Here is a 19,237-nt window from a genome sequence, read left to right on the forward strand (position 1 = left end):
AAAAAATTGGTGCAAAACTGCTCCCAGCAGTAATGCACACGGTCAGATGTGGCCCTAAGAAGGACCGTTGGGGTTCTTGAAGACCGGAACCTACAGTACCACTTTCCCTATAGCAGCAGCAGCACTCTCCCTGATCTCTCCCAGTGTGTGTCTGAGGCGAGCCGCGAGCGGGACCGCTTTAAATACTCCGCGGTCAATTGATCTCACCAGCTACTCACTGCAGGGGGGTGGGATAGGGCTGGAACGTCACAGGAGGAAGTTGTAATGCCTTCCCTGCATTGCTATTGGCCAGAAAATGGCGCTAAACATGCAGGGAAGGAAATGGAATTGGCTCGGGTACCGCGTGGTGCTCGTCTTGCGTAACAAGCATCTCGAGTACCCGAATACTCGAACGAGCATCAAGCTCGGATGAGTATGCTCGCTCATCTCTGGATCTATGCAGTGTGTGGTAACAAAGTATATAAGTGGATTCCACGGGGTGTAGGAGGTACATCATGCAGCATAGCTAAGTCGGAGACAGCGACGTAGCTATGGAAATATGATGAATTTCCCTACCACCACATTCCTCTTCATGACTTGTATAAACATGATGCACCTGATAAGAAGGCACATTTTACTGAATATAAGATGTAGATGCCAACAGCACAACATTCACCCATATAGGGCTGGACAGGTAGGTTGCACAGCCACCATGTGTTGGTCACGATCCGGAGAGACCAACCAAGCTAAAGATCCACAAAAGAGGTAAGCGTGGCAGCAGTTTGGTGCAAGTAAAACTTGTTTATTCCTACAGGCGTAAAAAAACAACTTTTCGACTCTTAGCGAGTCTTTTTCAAGTCTAAAAACACTCAGCAACATACCACATTTAAATAGTGCATACATAAACAGATAAACCAATCACAGTGAATATCATCACAATTGTTACCTCCTCTGACAAGCAGGTGGATGAAGTCCATCATTGACGTCATCATGGCGATTTGTAACCTGTGTATCACTATACTTCAATCAGGTCCCATTGCGCATGTCAATAGCCCATGATGCATCACAGAATAGGAAGAACTCGCGAGAACTCGCGATAACTCACTCCCATACAATCGTTGGGGTCCCCCTCCGAGGCCACAATGCATCGCGTGATGATGAAATCTCACGTTAACTTATTCGTGGGTAATCAATGGCATCCCGTATGTGCCTCGCCAGCTCAGAGAGCTCCATGGAGTCACACATTATGCGTCATCACTGCTAAATCGTGGGGATGTGTAATCTTAACCTATCGTCAGCCGCGCATGCGGGGCCGATTCTAAGAAGCCACATATAATAAGGGGCAAATGCCTTGGCTACCATGCATTGTAATATCACACAGATTACATAGGGACATAATGGCATACCAATCTAAATTTATATGGGGTCCGTTTTTTTAAAGAAAACACAATCATATCAATTAACTCTTAAAGGTTGCATGCAAGAAAAGAATACAGAATTGTATATAGGCATGATGGTGTGCTGAACTCAATTTGTAGAGTCCATCTTACAACACATCGTAATGTTCATTAGCCAACAAAACTTGAATTAATTGTACTTAAAAGATGTTATTTATGTAATTTAATCTGAATAATGAGATCAGCATAGTGTTTCCTATGCAAGCCAAAATAGGATATATCTGTCTCATGTCTAATTTACTATTAATGTCTCATTACTTTGATTATAGACCCGGCTGGTACTTTGTATCTACTGTAGAGACATAATGACCCGGGGCATCTCCTCATTGACATGTGGTCACCTCATTTTTGACCCATGTATTCCTTTAATGGTTCTAAAATCTCCATGTAACAGGAAGACGCAGAATTAGAGATGAGCAAACACCAAAATGCTCGGGTGCTCGTTGCTCGAGTCGAGCTTTCCGCAATGCTCGAGAGTTCGTTTCGAGTAAGGAACCCCATTGAAGTCAATGGGCGACTCGAGCATTTTTGTATATGACCGATGCTCGCTGAGGTTTTCATTTGTGAAAATCTGCAAAACCTACGAAAGTGATGGAAACAACACAGAAACGGATAGGGCAGGCAAGGGACAACATGCAGGGCTGCATCTCAGGTTCCCAGGTCTCACTATTAAGCCACAATAGCGGCAAGAGTGCCCCCCCCCCCCCTAACAATTTTTACTTCGGACAAACCCTCATTAGCAAGGCACACCTTAGCTAAGCACCACACTACCTCCAACCAAGCACAATCACTGCCTGTGGGACACACCGCTGCCTCTTCTCCTGGATTACATGTTGCCCAACCCCCCCACACCACCCTGCGTCCGCAGCGCTTACAAAAGTGCCCCTGCGCAGCCTTTGGCTGCTCTCATGCCACACGCTGGCTTCATAGCCACACCACCCTCATGTCTATTTATACGTGTGTCTGCCATGAGGAGGAACCGGAGGCACACACTGCAGAGGGTTGGCAAGGCCAGACAGCGACCCTCTTCGAAATTGTGGGTGATAGCCCACAATGCTGTTGAGAATTGATAATAGATTGACGTTCCATCTTCATTCCAATCCTGTGCCACCTCCGTCAGCAGCTGCAAACGTGGGCATAAAGGGGACTCAGCTGCCAGCCCAGCACTTCTACACATCTCCACAATGCAGCAATACTCGGTGTGGGAAGTATGTGAGCGGGCCCTGGGTCAGCCTCTGTCCCAGCAAACACCTTGTGTGGCCCAAGGTGCTGCGAGTGACATAGCAATGGGGACTCCATGTGTCCACACACTACTCATTCTGTTTGGGTGTCGGATACCTCATCGACAACGCAAGGGGTAAACAATCTGCACCCTACCCAAGTCTGTCAATGTTTTGGGGACAGACAGTTACAGCTCCGCTATGGCAAGTCTGTGTGCACCCACAGCATGGGTGGCTAGCAGGAACACACAGACGGTACAGAAAGAAATCCCATTGCAGTGCCCCGGATAGCTGAGGTTATGTGAGAGGAAATACATGTTGGCTGCGGCCCACACGCCATGCCCTAGACATTCTGTTTTTTTTTTAAGTGCCAGGCAGGTACAACTCCGCTATGAAAAGTCTGTGTGCAAACGCAGCATGGGTGACTAGCAGGAACACACAGACGTTACAGAAAGAAATCCCATTGCAGTGCCCCGGATAGCTGAGGTTACGTGAGAGGAAATACATGTTGGCTGCGGCCCACACGCCATGCCCCAGACATTCTGGGTTTTTTGGGGGGCCATATAGGTAGAACACCGCGATGGGAAGACTTAGTGCACCCATAGTATACACAGACCCCTGTAATATTCCAGTAGCAAAGGTATAAGCTGACCCTAGTAACAGTTATGTTGCAGAAGTCTAGGGAGACCCCCAGTAACATTTCTGTAGTAACAGTATAGACCGACCCCAGTAACATTTCTGTAGTAACAGTATAGACCGACCCCAGTAACATTTCATTAGTGGAAGTATAGGCAGATCCCAGTAACATTTCTGTTGTAACAGTATAGACAGAGCTGAGTAACATTTCTGTAGTAACAGTATAGGCAGACCCCAGTAACATTTCTGCAGCAGAAGTATAGGCAGAAACCTGTAACATTTACGTGCCAGAAGTATAGGCAGAATCACAGTCACATTTTAGTAGCAGCAGTATTGGCAAACCCCTGTAACATTTAGGTAGCAGCAGTATATGCAGACCCCTGTAACATTTCAGTAGCAGCAGTACAGGCAGAGCCCAGTATTTGTAACATTTCAGTAGTAACAGTATAGACAGACCCCAGTAACATTTCTGTTGTAACAGTATAGACAGAGCCGAGTAACATTTCTGTAATAACAGTATAGGCAGACCCTAGTAACGTTTCTGTAGCAGCAGTATAGGCAGAGCCCTGTATCATTTCTGTAGCAGCAGTGCAAGCAGACCCCTGAAACATTAATGTAGCAGAAGCATAGGCATACCCCTGTAACATTTTTGTAGCAGCAGTATAGGCAGACCCCAGTACCATTTTTGTAGCAGAAGTATACGCAGACCCCCTGTTACATTTCCGTGGCAGAAGTATAGGCTGACCCCAGTAACATTCTTGTAGCAGAAGTATAGGCAGACTCCTGTGACATTTAAGTGGCATAAGTATAGGCAAACCCCTGTAACATTTATGTGGCAGAAGTATAGGCAGACCCCAGTAACAGTTATGTAGCAGCAGTATAGGCAGAGGCCTGTAACATTTCTGTAGCAGCAGTATAGGCAGACCCCACCACCATTTCTGTTGTTGAAGTATAGGCAGACACCAGTACCATTTTTGTAGCAGAAGTATACGCAGACCCCTTTACCGAGGAGTGGGCCAGGATGGCAGATATCTGCCAGGTCCTCGGAAACTTTGAGGAGTCTACCCAGATGGTGAGCGGCAATGCTGCAATCATTAGTGTTACCATCCCGCTGCTATGCCTGCTGAAAAGTTCGCTGCAAAGCATAAAGACCGACGCTTCGCTGTTGGCACAGGAGACGAGGGATGAGAGTATGTCGCTTGATAGCCAGACCACCCTCATGTCCATATCTCTGCGCATTTTGGAGAGGAGGAGGGGGAGGAGCAGGAGGAGGAGAAGGGGGAAGAGACAGCTGGGCACACTGCAGAGGGTGCCATGCTTCTTGCCTCCCATCTGTTCAGCGTTTATGGGCTGAAGAGGAGGAGGAGGATCCTGAAAGTCATCATCCTAGTGAGGACAGCAATGTGTTGCATACTGGTACCCTGGTACACATGGCTGACTTCATGTTAGGCTGCCTTTCTCGTGACCCTCGCGTTAGACGCATTCTGGCCAACATGGATTACTGGGTGTACACCCTTCTCAACCCACGGTATAAAGAGAACCTTTCTACTCTCATTCCCGAAGAGGAAGGGGGTACGAGAGTGATGCAATACCACAGGGCCTTGGTGGAAAAAGTGATGGTAAACGTCCCATCTGACAGCGCTAGTGGCAGAAGGCGCAGTTCCGAGGGCCAAGTAGCAGGGGAGGCACAGAGATCAGGCAGCATGTCCAGTGCAGGCAGGGGAACATTCTCCAAGGCCTTTGCCAGCTTTATGTCTTCCCAGCAAGACTGTGTCACTACTCCCCAGTCAAGGCTGAGTCGGACGGAGCACTGTAAAAAGATGGTGAGGGAGTACGTAGCCGATCGTACCACCGTCCTCCATGATGCCTCTGTTCCATACAACTATTGGGTGTTAAAGCTGGACACGTGGCACGAACTTGTGCTGTACGCCCTGGAGGTGCTGGCTTGCCCTGCCGCTAGCGTCTTGTCAGAGAGGGTGTTTAGTGCAGCTGAGGGAATCATCACGGATAAGCGTACCCGCCTGTCAACTGCCAGTGCCGACATGCTTACACTCATAAAGATGAACAAAGCCTGGATTTCCCCAGACTTCTCTTCTCCACCTGCAGAGAGCAGCGGAACCTAAAGATTCTTTTCGCTGCAACCGGAGAAAAATTAATTCTCTATCACCGGAAAAAAGGGGGAATTAGCTTTGTCAATCTCTCTCGGATATTAGTCCTCCTCCTACTCCTCCTCCTCCTGAAACATCATGTCATCACGCTGAACTGCCAATTTTTCTGAGGCCCAAAAGGCTCTGCTTACAATTTTTTTTACAATTTTTCAAAGTTTAAAAAGTATTGATACTTTTACATAAACCATTTTTTTTAACAGGGCTGCCTCCAGGCTCTGTTACAAATTAAGCAACAGCGAGCTGTCTCTTTAAAAAGTCTTTATGGGTTTCACCTGCCCTCTCGGTTGAGCAATTTTTCAGGGGTATATTTGTACTCTTGGTACACTAATTTTTCTGGCCCTCGCCTATACTGTTATCTAACTACATTTTCTGGCCTTCGCCTACACTTATGGTACACCAATGTTTCAGGGGTTCGCCTATACTCTTGCTACAGAAATGTTACTGGGGTCTGACTATACTTTTACTACAGAAATGTTACAGGGGTCTGCCTATACTTCTGCTACAGAAATGTTACAGGGGTCTGCCTATACTTCTGCTACATAAATGTTACTGTGCTCTGTCTATACTTTTACTACAGTAATGTTACTGGGGTCTGCCTATATTTCTGCTGCAGAAATGTTACTGGGGTCTGCCTATACCTTTCCTACAGAAATGTTACAGGGGTCTGCCTATACCTTTCCTACAGAAATGTTACAGGGGTCTGCCTATACCTTTCCTACAGAAATGTTACAGGGGTCTGCCTATACTTCTGCTACAGAAATGTTACAGGGGTCCGCCTATACTTCTGCTACAGAAATGTTACAGGGGTCCGCCTATATGTTTGCTACTGAAATGTTATTGGTGTTTTTCTGCCTATACTTCTGCTACAGAAATGTTACAGGGGTCTGTCTATACTGTTACTACAGAAATGTTACTGGGGTCTACCTATACTTTTACTACAGAAATGTTACTGGGGTCTGTCTATACGTTTACTACAGAAATGTTACAGGGGTCTGCCTATACCTTTGCTACAGAAATGTTACAGGGGTCTGCCTATACTTCTGCTACAGCAATGCTACAGGGGTCTGCCTATACCTTTGCTACAGAAATGTTACAGGGGCCTGTGTATATGTTTACTACTGAAATGTTACTGGTGTTTGTTTGCCTATACTTTTGCTACAGAAATGTTACTGGGGTCTGCCTATACTTTTACTACAGAAATGTTACTGGGGTCTGCCTATACTTTTACTACAGAAATGTTACAGGGGTCTGCCTATATTTCTGCTGCAGAAATGTTACATGGGTCTGCCTAAACTGCAGCTACAGAAATGTTACAGGGGTCTGTCTATTCTTTTATTACAGAAATGTTACTGGGGTCTGCCTAAACTGAAGCTACAGAAATGTTACAGGGGTCTGTCTATAGTGTTACTACAGAAATGCTAGTGGGGTCTGTCTATTCTTTTACTACAGAAATGTTACTGGGGTCTGCCTATATTTCTGCTGCAGAAATATTACAGGGGTCTGCCTAAACTGCAGCTACAGAAATGTTACAGGGGTCTGCCCATACCTTTCCTACAGCAATGTTACAGGGGTCTGCCTATACCTTTCCTACAGAAATGTTACAGGGGTCTGCCTATACTTCTGCTACAGAAATGTTACAGGGGTCTGTCTATAGTGTTACTATAGGAATGTTACTGGGGTCTACCTATACTTTTACTACAGAAATGTTACAGGGGTCTGTCTATACGTTTACTACAGAAATGTTGCTGGGGTCTGCCAATACCTTTCCTACAGAAAGGTAACGGGTCTGCCTATACTTCTGCTACAGAAATGTTACAGGGGTCTGTGTATAGTGTTACTACAGAAATGCTACTGGGGTCTGCCTATACTTTTACTACAGAAATTTTACTGGGGTCTGCCTATACTTCTGCTACAGAAATGTTACAGGGGTCTGTCTATACTGTTACTACAGAAATGTTACTGGGGTCTACCTATACGTTTACTACAGAAATGTTACAGGGGTCTGCCTATACCTTTGCTACAGAAATGTTACATGGGCTTGTCTATATGTTTACTACTGAAATGTTACTGGTGTTTGTTTGCCTATACTTTTGCTACAGAAATGTTACTGGGGTCTGTCTTTACTGTTACTACAGAAATGTTACAGGGGTCTGCCTATACTTTTACTAATGAAATGTTACAGGGGTCTGTCTTTACTGTTACTACAGAAATGTTACAGTGGTCTGCCTATACTTTTACTACAGAAATGTTACTGGGGTCTGCCTATACTTCTGTTACAGAAATGTCACTGGGGTCTGTCTATTCTTTTACTACAGAAATGTTACTGGGGTCTGCCTAAACTACAGCTACAGAAAGGTTACAGGAGTCTGTCTATGGTGTTATTACAGAAATGCTACTGGGGTCTGCCTATACTTTTACTACAGAAATTTTACTGGGGTGTGCCTATACTTCTGCTACAGAAATGTTACTGGGGTCTGTCTATTTTTTTACTACAGAAATGTTACTGGGGTCTGCCTAAACTGCAGCTACAGAAATGTTACAGGGGTCTGCCTATACTTCTGCTACATAAATGTTACTGTGTCCTGTCTATACTTTTACTACAGTAAAGTTACTGGGGTCTGCCTATATTTCTGCTACAGAAATGTTACAGGAGTCTGTCTCTAATTTTACTACAAAAATGTTACAGGGGTCTGCCTATACCTTTGCTACAGAAATGTTACTGGGGTCTGCCTATACTTCTGCTACAGAAATGTTACTGGGGTCCGCCTAGACGTTTGCTACTGAAATGTTACTGGTGTTTGTTTGCCTATACTTCTGCTACAGAAATGTTACAGGGGTCTGTCTATACTGTTACTACAGAAATGTTACTGGGGTCTACCTATACTTTTACTACAGAAATGTTACTGGGGTCTGTCTATACGTTTACTACAGAAATGTTACAGGGGTCTGCCTATACCTTTGCTACAGAAATGTTACAGGGGTCTGCCTATACTTCTGCTACAGCAATGCTACAGGGGTCTGCCTATACCTTTGCTACAGAAATGTTACAGGGGCCTGTCTATATGTTTACTACTGAAATGTCACTGGTGTTTGTTTGCCTATACTTCTGCTACAGAAATATTACAGGGGTCTATCTATACTGTTACTACAGAAATGTTACTGGGGTCTACCTATACTTTTACTACAGAAATGTTACTGAGGTCTGTCTATACTTTTACTACAGAAATGTTACAGGGGTCTGCCTATACTTCTGCTACAGAAATGTTACAGGGGTCTGTCTATAGTGTTACTACAGGAATGTTACTGGGGTCTACCTATACTTTTACTACAGAAATGTTACAGGGGTCTGCCTATATTTCTGCTGCAGAAATGTTACAGGGGTCTGCCTAAACTGCAGCTACAGAAATGTTACAGGGGTCTGCCTATACCTTTCCTACAGCAATGTTACAGGGGTCTGCCTATACCTTTCCTACAGAAATGTTACAGGGGTCTGCCTATACTTCTGCTACAGAAATGTTACAGGGGTCTGTCTATAGTGTTACTACAGGAATGTTACTGGGGTCTACCTATACTTTTACTACAGAAATGTTACAGGGGTCTGTCTATACGTTTACTACAGAAATGTTACTGGGGTCTGCCAATACCTTTCCTACAGAAAGGTAACGGGTCTGCCTATACTTCTGCTACAGAAATGTTACAGGGGTCTGTGTATAGTGTTACTGCAGAAATGCTACTGGGGTCTGCCTATGCTTTTACTACAGAAATTTTACTGGGGTCTGTCTATACTTCTGCTACAGAAATGTTACAGGGGTCTGTCTATACTGTTACTACAGAAATGTTACTGGGGTCTACCTATACGTTTACTACAGAAATGTTACAGGGGTCTGCCTATACCTTTGCTACAGAAATGTTACAGGGGCTTGTATATATGTTTACTACTGAAATGTTACTGGTGTTTGTTTGCCTATACTTCTGCTACAGAAATGTTACTGGGGTCTACCTATACTTTTGCTACAGAAATGTTACTGGGGTCTGCCTATACTTTTACTAATGAAATGTTACAGGGGTCTGTCTTTACTGTTACTACAGAAATTGTACAGGGGTCTGCCTATACTTTTACTACAGAAATGTTACTGGGGTCTGCCTATACTTCTGCTACAGAAATGTCACTGGGGTCTGTCTATTCTTTTACTACAGAAATGTTACTGGGGTCTGCCTAAACTGCAGCTACAGAAATGTTACAGGGGTCTGCCTATACGTTTTCTACAGAAATGTTACTGGGGTCTGCCTAAACTACAGCTACAGAAATGTTACAGGAGTCTGTCTATAGTGTTATTACAGAAATGCTACTGGGGTCTGCCTATACTTTTACTACAGAAATTTTACTGGGGTCTGCCTATACTTCTACTACAGAAATGTCACTGGGGTCTGTCTATTCTTTTACTACAGAAATGTTAATGGGGTCTGTCTAAACTGCAGCTACAGAAATGTTACAGGGGTCTGCCTATACGTTTGCTACTGAAATGTTACTGGGGTCTGCCTAAACTACAGCTACAGAAATGTTACAGGAGTCTGTCTATAGTGTTATTACAGAAATGCTACTGGGGTCTGCCTATACTTTTACTACAGAAATTTTACTGGGGTGTGCCTATACTTCTGCTACAGAAATGTTACTGGGGTCTGTCTATTTTTTTACTACAGAAATGTTACTGGGGTCTGCCTAAACTGCAGCTACAGAAATGTTACAGGGGTCTGCCTATACTTCTGCTACATAAATGTTACTGGGTCCTGTCTATACGTTTACTACAGTAAAGTTACTGGGGTCTGCCTATATTTCTGCTACAGAAATGTTACAGGAGTCTGTCTCTAATTTTACTACAAAAATGTTACAGGGGTCTGCCTATACCTTTGCTACAGAAATGTTACTGGGGTCTGCCTATACTTCTGCTACAGAAATGTTACTGGGGTCCGCCTAGACGTTTGCTACTGAAATGTTACTGGTGTTTGTTTGCCTATACTTCTGCTACAGAAATATTACAGGGGTCTATCTATACTGTTACTACAGAAATGTTACTGAGGTCTACCTATACTTTTACTACAGAAATGTTACTGAGGTCTGTCTATACTTTTACTACAGAAATGTTACAGGGGTCTGCCTATACTTCTGCTACAGAAATGTTACAGGGGTCTGTCTATAGTGTTACTACAGGAATGTTACTGGGGTCTACCTATACTTTTACTACAGAAATGTTACAGGGGTCTGCCTATATTTCTGCTGCAGAAATGTTACAGGGGTCTGCCTAAACTGCAGCTACAGAAATGTTACAGGGGTCTGCCTATACCTTTCCTACAGCAATGTTACAGGGGTCTGCCTATACCTTTCCTACAGAAATGTTACAGGGGTCTGCCTATACTTCTGCTACAGAAATGTTACAGGGGTCTGTCTATAGTGTTACTACAGGAATGTTACTGGGGTCTACCTATACTTTTACTACAGAAATGTTACAGGGGTCTGTCTATACGTTTACTACAGAAATGTTACTGGGGTCTGCCAATACCTTTCCTACAGAAAGGTAACGGGTCTGCCTATACTTCTGCTACAGAAATGTTACAGGGGTCTGTGTATAGTGTTACTGCAGAAATGCTACTGGGGTCTGCCTATGCTTTTACTACAGAAATTTTACTGGGGTCTGTCTATACTTCTGCTACAGAAATGTTACAGGGGTCTGTCTATACTGTTACTACAGAAATGTTACTGGGGTCTACCTATACGTTTACTACAGAAATGTTACAGGGGTCTGCCTATACCTTTGCTACAGAAATGTTACAGGGGCTTGTATATATGTTTACTACTGAAATGTTACTGGTGTTTGTTTGCCTATACTTTTGCTACAGAAATGTTACTGGGGTCTGCCTATACTTTTACTAATGAAATGTTACAGGGGTCTGTCTTTACTGTTACTACAGAAATTGTACAGGGGTCTGCCTATACTTTTACTACAGAAATGTTACTGGGGTCTGCCTATACTTCTGCTACAGAAATGTCACTGGGGTCTGTCTATTCTTTTACTACAGAAATGTTACTGGGGTCTGCCTAAACTGCAGCTACAGAAATGTTACAGGGGTCTGCCTATACGTTTGCTACAGAAATGTTACTGGGGTCTGCCTAAACTACAGCTACAGAAATGTTACAGGAGTCTGTCTATAGTGTTATTACAGAAATGCTACTGGGGTCTGCCTATACTTTTACTACAGAAATTTTACTGGGGTCTGCCTATACTTCTACTACAGAAATGTCACTGGGGTCTGTCTATTCTTTTACTACAGAAATGTTACTGGGGTCTGCCTAAACTGCAGCTACAGAAATGTTACAGGGGTCTGCCTATACTTCTGCTACATAAATGTTACTGTGTCCTGTCTATACGTTTACTACAGTAAAGTTACTGGGGTCTGCCTATATTTCTGCTACAGAAATGTTACAGGAGTCTGTCACTAATTTTACTACAAAAATGTTACAGGGGTCTGCCTATACCTTTGCTACAGAAATGTTACTGGGGTCTGCCTATACTTCTGCTACAGAAATGTTACTGGGGTCCGCCTAGACGTTTGCTACTGAAATGTTACTGGTGTTTGTTTGCCTATACTTCTGCTACAGAAATGTTACAGGGGTCTGTCTATACTGTAACTACAGAAATGTTACTGGGGTCTACCTATACTTTTACTACAGAAATGTTACTGGGGTCTGCCTATACCTTTGCTACAGAAATGTTACTGGGGTCTGCTTATACTTCTGCTACAGAAATGTTACTGGGGTCTGCCTATACTATTAGTAAAGAAATGTTACAGGGTTCTGTCTATAGTATTACTACAGAAATGCTACTGGGGTCTGTCTATTCTTTTACTACAGAAATGTTACTGGGGTCTGCCTATAATTCTGCTGCAGAAATGTTACTGGGGTCTGCCTAAATTGCAGCTACAGAAATGTTACAGGGGTCTGCCTATACCTTTGCTACAGAAATGTAACCGGGGTCTGCCTATACTTCTGGTACAGCAATGTTACAGGTGTTTGCCTATTCCTTTGCTACAGAAATGTTACTGGGGTCTGCCTATACTTCTGCTACAGAAATGTTACTGGGGTCTGCCTATACTTCTGCTACAGAAATGTTACCGGGGTCCACCTATACGTTTGCTACTGAAATGTTACTGGTGTTTGTTTGCGTATACTTCTGCTACAGAAATGTTACAGGCGTCTGTCTGTACGTTTACTACAGAAATGTTACAGAGGTCTGCCTATACTTCTGCTACAGAAATGTTACAGGCGTCTGTCTATACGTTTACTACAGAAATGTTACAGGGGTCTGCCTATACCATTGCTACAGAAATGTTACAGGGGTCTTTCTATACTTCTGCTACAGCAATGTTACAGGGGTCTGCCTATGCCTTTGCTACAGAAATGTTCCTGGGGTCTGCGTATACTTCTGCTACAGAAATGTTACAGGGGTCTGTCTATATGTTTGATACTGAAATGTTACTAGTGTTTGTTTGCCTATACTACTGCTACAGAAATGTCACTGGGGTCTGCCTATACTTTTACTAAAGAAATGTTACGGGGGTCTGTTTATACCTTTGCTACAGGAATGTTACAGGGGTCTGTCTATACTATGGGTGCACTAAGTCTTCCCATCGCGGTGTTTTACCTATCTGGCACAAATACACTGACTGACTAGGGCATGAATTGTGGGCCGAGGCCAAGGTCGTTGGCAGGTTGAAACTTTCCCATGGTTAGGCACTCTGATTTCTTCCTGTGTAATACCATCTTTGTGCACTGACAGCATAGGCGAGCCCAAGGAACTCAAAGACTTCCCCTGGCAGTGTTGAGCTATCTGTGTGAGGACGCATGGATTTCCCATCGCTATGTAACTCAAGGCACCTTGGGTCACACAAGGTGGAGGCTGGGACCGAGCCTAACCCTGGGCCCGCTCAGGTACTTCCCACACAGACTATAGCGGGTCCTGGTCATGGTTTCTTGGCCTTGTAATGCCACCTCCTCCTCCTGTCATGGATCAGCACTGGGCAACATGTATTTTCTCCCATGTTATCACAGTTATCTGAGACACTGGTTTGGGCCAAACAAGAGGAGCGTTACTGCATTCATGAGATGTTCACAGCTGTACTAGCATCGGAGTCCGCTTCATGCCCGCGATTGCTGAGGGTGTGGGCAGAGACCTATGTCCTGGGGGAAATGCAACTGCGCCAGGTTGGGCCTTTGGAACTTCTTCCTGGTTAATGCAGTCTTTGGAGCGGTGAAAACAAACGTAACTGATCTAATGAGACCTTCACAGCTGTACTAGCATCGGAGTCCGCTTCATGCCTGCGATTGCTGAGGGTGTGGGCAGAGGCCTATGTCCTGGGGGAAATGCAACTGCACCAGGTTGGGCCTGTGGAACTTGTTCCGGGTTAATCCAGTCTTTGGAGCAGTGAAAGCAACCACAAATAATTAAATGAGACGTTCACAGCTGTACTATCATCGAAGTCTGCTTTATGCCCACGATTGCTGAGGGTGTGGGCCAAGGTCCTTGACGGGGTGAAACTTTGCCATGTTCGGGCGCTGTGATTTCTTTATGCGTAATACCATCTTTAAGTTCCTGGGGCTCGCCTATGCTGTGCGTGCACAAAGACTTCCCATTGCGGTGTTTTACCTGCCTAACACAAACCCACTGACTGACTAGGGCAGAAATGTAGGCTGAGGCCCTTCGCACGTGGAAACTCTGCCATATTTGGGCACTCTGATTTCCTCATGTGTAATACCATGCTTGAGTTTCTTGGGCTAGCCTATGCTGTGAGTGCACAATGAGTTCCCATTGCATTGCTTTACCTGTCTGGCACAAATACACTGACTGACTAGGGTAGAAATGTGGGCGGAGGTCCTTGGCGGGGTGAAACTCTGCCATGTTTGGGCGCTAATGATTATATCATCACAGGCTTTTCACCACCATCTATCCTCAGTACTGCTAAACTCTGTCCTCATGTACTGGTCACATGATTATATCATCACTGGTCCTTCATCCACACAGACATGTACACAGAGGTTCTTTTACACGAGTATAATAACCCTTCATGATTGGACTGATCGCTGAAAAAAACATCTTTGGATGAAGCTGCTGCAGGTTGATATTTAGTGTCATTCTCTCAGCAGTTGTCGGTGCAGTTATTGTACATGTTGTCAGGTATAATGCTGTATCCAGTGCGGTGTGTGATGTGTGGAGAGGAAAAATACGTCTCTTACCTGAACATTTCACGCCCATCAGAGATGCAAAAGGATATAGACCATCGTGTATAGAATGATGACACTGTGACAAGGATGACTCTCCTCCTGTACATTTTAGATCCAAGCTCCTCCTGTAACCATCCACAAATATCTCCCCTCTGGTCACACGATGTTGTACATTTGCAGTGTTACATCCCAGCTCTCTACAAACTATATTAGCAATGTTTTCTCTGTTGCCAGTGTCATAATACACTCCCCACCATTCTCCTTTATGTCTCACTTCCACTAATCCTTCACATTCAGTGTTTCCTCCATAAAGTCTCACTGGAGCTGTGAAAATAAACAGAAATGAATATAAAAATCCATGAATATAAGGAAATACTAGTATAACAGCGCTTGTCTCACCATGACGTCCCCTCTCCATATGCCTATTAATCACAATGCACATCTTAGAGGGGTGACTTGCGCTCGGGGTCCCTCTCTATGAGCCAGAATGAGGAGGGGCAGCTGGTGGATCTGGTAGATTCTGCATCACATGGGTGTCAATTCACCAGAATCCCCATATGTGGCTCCCAGAGATCCCAGCTGATGGTCATGGACTAGAGAAGCCGGAGCCAACTTCTTATAACAGCAGTCTTCATGAGAGAATCCCTAAGAGCAGCGACCAATAGTAATATCTCTTACTACACCCCACATCCCAGAAATATCATCTACACCATCAAGTCACAAGTGTTTATGTATATTTGTGTAGACAAAGAGTGTATACAGGAGGTCTGAAACTGTCTACATACTGCAACATGGAAAATATCTGCAGAAAAGCTTTATTACTAGATGAAGCCTGAATGTACACTTTCATCTGCATGCAATATGGATAGAATATACATTGGAAAGTAACAAATTATTCTAAATGGGTTATTTTCCTTAGGCAGTTTTTCCCATATGAGGAGCGGAGAACTAGAAATGCAAACTGAATTAAATGTTTTTGCTTTGTTCATCACTGATTTAAATGGGTTTCATTAATAATGGACGTAGTTCCAATTTTTCTGTTTAACTCCATTCCATTTTATTTCCGTTTTTTGAATGGAAAAAGAGTGTGTTCAGCTAATGCCAGTGTGGACAAGCCCTTAGTCATGTCAGATTCATTATCTCTTGTCCTTCTTATAATATCTGGATTTACCAATCTCTATTGATTGACAGTACACAGCGATGTTCATCAGATTGGTGAATTCTGCCCTCACAGGTTTCACATAATTGACCTAATTAGCTGGTTCCAACACAGAGAAAACCCTTCCCTGCTACACAGACCACCTAAAACAGCTGTACTCATGCCCCCTAGTGGCCATCTAAGTGACCATACTGCTGCAATATTACATATAATCTTGCAGCAGTGTAGCTACTTTGATGGCCACTAGGGCAACTAGTGGATTTGAGGTACAGCTGTGTGTGATATGTGGAGATCAGCATGGATGTAGTAGAGCTGTGTGTGATGTGTGGGGATCATAATGGATGTACCATGTAGTAGAGCTGTGTGTGTAATGTACTGTGTGTGTGTAAAGTGTTGGGTCAGAAAGGATGCAGTGAAGCTTTTTTGTGTTATGTGTTGTGTGTTTAATGTATGTGGTCTTGATGGGTGTAGTGGAGCTGTGTGTGTAATATGTGGGATCAGGATGAATGCAGTAGAGCTGTGTGTAATGTGATGTGTGTGTCATATGTGGGAATCAGGATGAATGTAGTAGAGCTGTGTGTGATGTGTGGGGATCATAATAGATGTGCCACGTTGTAGAGCTGTGTTTGTAATGTGCTGTGTATGTAATGTGTGCGGTCAGGATGGATGTAGTTGAGCTGTGTGTGTAATGTCCTATGTGTGTAATGTGTGGGGTCAGGATGGATGTAGTAAAGCTATGTGTGCAATATGTGTGGTCAGCATTCATGTAGTAGAGCTGTGTGTGCGTGTAATGTGATGTGTGTGTAATGAGTGAAAATCAGGATTGATAGAATAGTGCTGTGTGTGTTATGTGTGGGCATCATAATGGACATACCATGTAGCAGAGCTGTGTGTGTAATGTGCTGTGTGTGATGTGTGGGAATCAAGATGGATGTAGTAGAACTGTGTGTGTGATGTGTAGGGATCATAATGGGTGTACCATGTAGCAGAGCTGAGTGCATAATGTGCTGTGTGTCTAATGTGTGGGAATCAGGATGGATGTAGTAGAGTTGTGTGTGTAATGTGCTGTGTATGTAATGTGTGAGGGCAGAATGGATGTAGTAAAGCTGTGTGTAGTGTGCTGTATGTGATGTGTGGGGATCATAATGGATGTACCATGTAGTAGAGCTGTGTCTGTAATGTGCTGCGTATGTAATGTGTGGGGTCAGAATGGATGTAGTAGAGCTGTATGTAATGTGCTGTGTGTGTGATGTGTGGGGTCAGGATGGAGATAGTACAGCTTAGTGTGTAATGCGCTGTGTGTAATGTGTGGAAAAGAGGATGGATGTAGTAGAGCTGTGTGTGTTATGTGTGGGGATCATAATGGATGTACCATGTAGCAGAGCTGTGTGTTATGTTTGGGAATCAAATGGATGTTGAAGAGTTGTGTATGTGATGTGTCGGGATCAAAATGTATGTACCATGTAGCAAAGCTGTGTGGCGCATTGTGCCACAAGAAACACTGGTGCTATAGTTTCCTAATAATTACTAGTATCTAGTAATAAAGAGGAGAAAAGCCAATCAGGGACATTTTTTAAGTAATTTACATCTGAATTCTGGTGGAGGAAAGTTGCACATTTTTGTGTAAGCCACATTTGTTAAAAATATTGTTACCATTCTTTTTGCACTGACCTTTTTAATGAAAAAGTAGGTGGGGCTCAGGAGGGGACATGGCTTTCCTAAACTAATAGTTTTATGTACAATCTATGCCAGAAGCTAGTGTAAATTATGTTAGGTATGTATGCTACGTCAGACCTGACGTACATTTCTGTGTAGGTGCATGGAGATACAGGAATGTTATACTAAGGGTACTTTCACATCAAACGGAATTACCCCACAAGGCGCAGCCAAATCTGCAGCTGCGGAATTCAACACCAAGATCTGCAGGTCTGGCTGCAGATTTTGATACAGAATTGCAGGTAGATTTTCAGCCATTTTCAATTTTGCATTAAAATTTGCAGGAAGCCTTCAGATTTTGGCACAGAATTTACCACAGGTTGCAGCCTAGTTCGTCCTGCCTGGAAGTCCCTAAAACCAGCGTTAGAAATGTTGGCCTTAGAAGATTTCCCCCAATATCTTGTTTCCTCTCTTTGTCAGTACATGAGCTTTATTAGCAGTATGTAGGGAATCCTGTAAGTTCTAACGCTGGATATTAGAGTATTTCCACTGTTCTGGTATCAGAGGTGGTAACGCGAAGAATATGTGTTATTTTATACCCAGATTCTTACTGCTCAGATATTATATAAACTGCTTTTTGTGTAGAGAGCAGAAGACAATCCTCATCATGTCACATGAAGGTAAATAGGGAGAGAAACCTTAACCCCCTAAGACCCAACTAGATTTCATTTTTTCATCCCCAACTTCAAAAGCCATAACTTTTTTACATAATCATAATCATATGAGGGGTTGTTTTTTGCAGGGTGAGTTTTATTTATTTATTTTTTCCAAATAAATTTTTATTGGGTTTTATGAAGAAAAATATTGTTACAAATTAAAGGTATCACCTCGGTTCAAATATTATCATACATCTGGGTTACAAGATTACATGATTTTAGAGATGTTGTCATTGTTAAAACAATTAAAGGGGTTGTCCCGCAGCAGCAAGTGGGTCTATACACTTCTGTATGGCCATATTAATGCACTTTGTAATGTACATTGTGCATTAATTATGAGCCATACAGAAGTTATAAAAAGTTTTTCACTTACCTGCTCCATTGCTGGCGTCCTCGTCTCCATGGTTGCCATCTAATTTTCGCCATCTAATGGCCAAATTAGACGCGCTTGCGCAGTCCGGGTCTTCTTATCTTCTCAATGGGGCTCCGTGTAGCTCCGCCCCATCACGTGCCGATTCCAGCCAATCAGGAGGCTGGAATCGGCAATGGACCGCACAGAAGCCCTGCGGTCCACGGAGGGAGAAGATGCCGGCGGCCATCTTCACCGGGTAAGTAAGAAGTCACCGGAGCGCGGGGATTCAGGTAAGCGCTGTCCGGTGATCTTTTTTAACCCCCGCATCGGGGTTGTCTCGCGCCGAACGGGGGGGGGTTGAAAAAAAAAAACAACCTGTTTCGGCGCGGGACAACCCCTTTAATAAATGATATGCGCAAATTGATGAAATAAAGTAAGAGTGATAGCGTTTGCAGCACTAAATAAGGCTATACAGGAACGCTTCAAGCATTTCAAAGGTTATGAAAGAACAAGTTAGAGCACACTAGAACACTTTAAAGCGGTCTTCAGAACAGGAGAAAAAAAAACCTCAAGAGAAACGTGTGTGGGCTTAACTTAAATTATCTATTTGCAAGGAGCTC

The sequence above is a fragment of the Eleutherodactylus coqui genome, chromosome 8, assembly GCF_035609145.1.
Source record: "Eleutherodactylus coqui strain aEleCoq1 chromosome 8, aEleCoq1.hap1, whole genome shotgun sequence".
Classification (NCBI taxonomy): domain Eukaryota; kingdom Metazoa; phylum Chordata; class Amphibia; order Anura; family Eleutherodactylidae; genus Eleutherodactylus; species Eleutherodactylus coqui.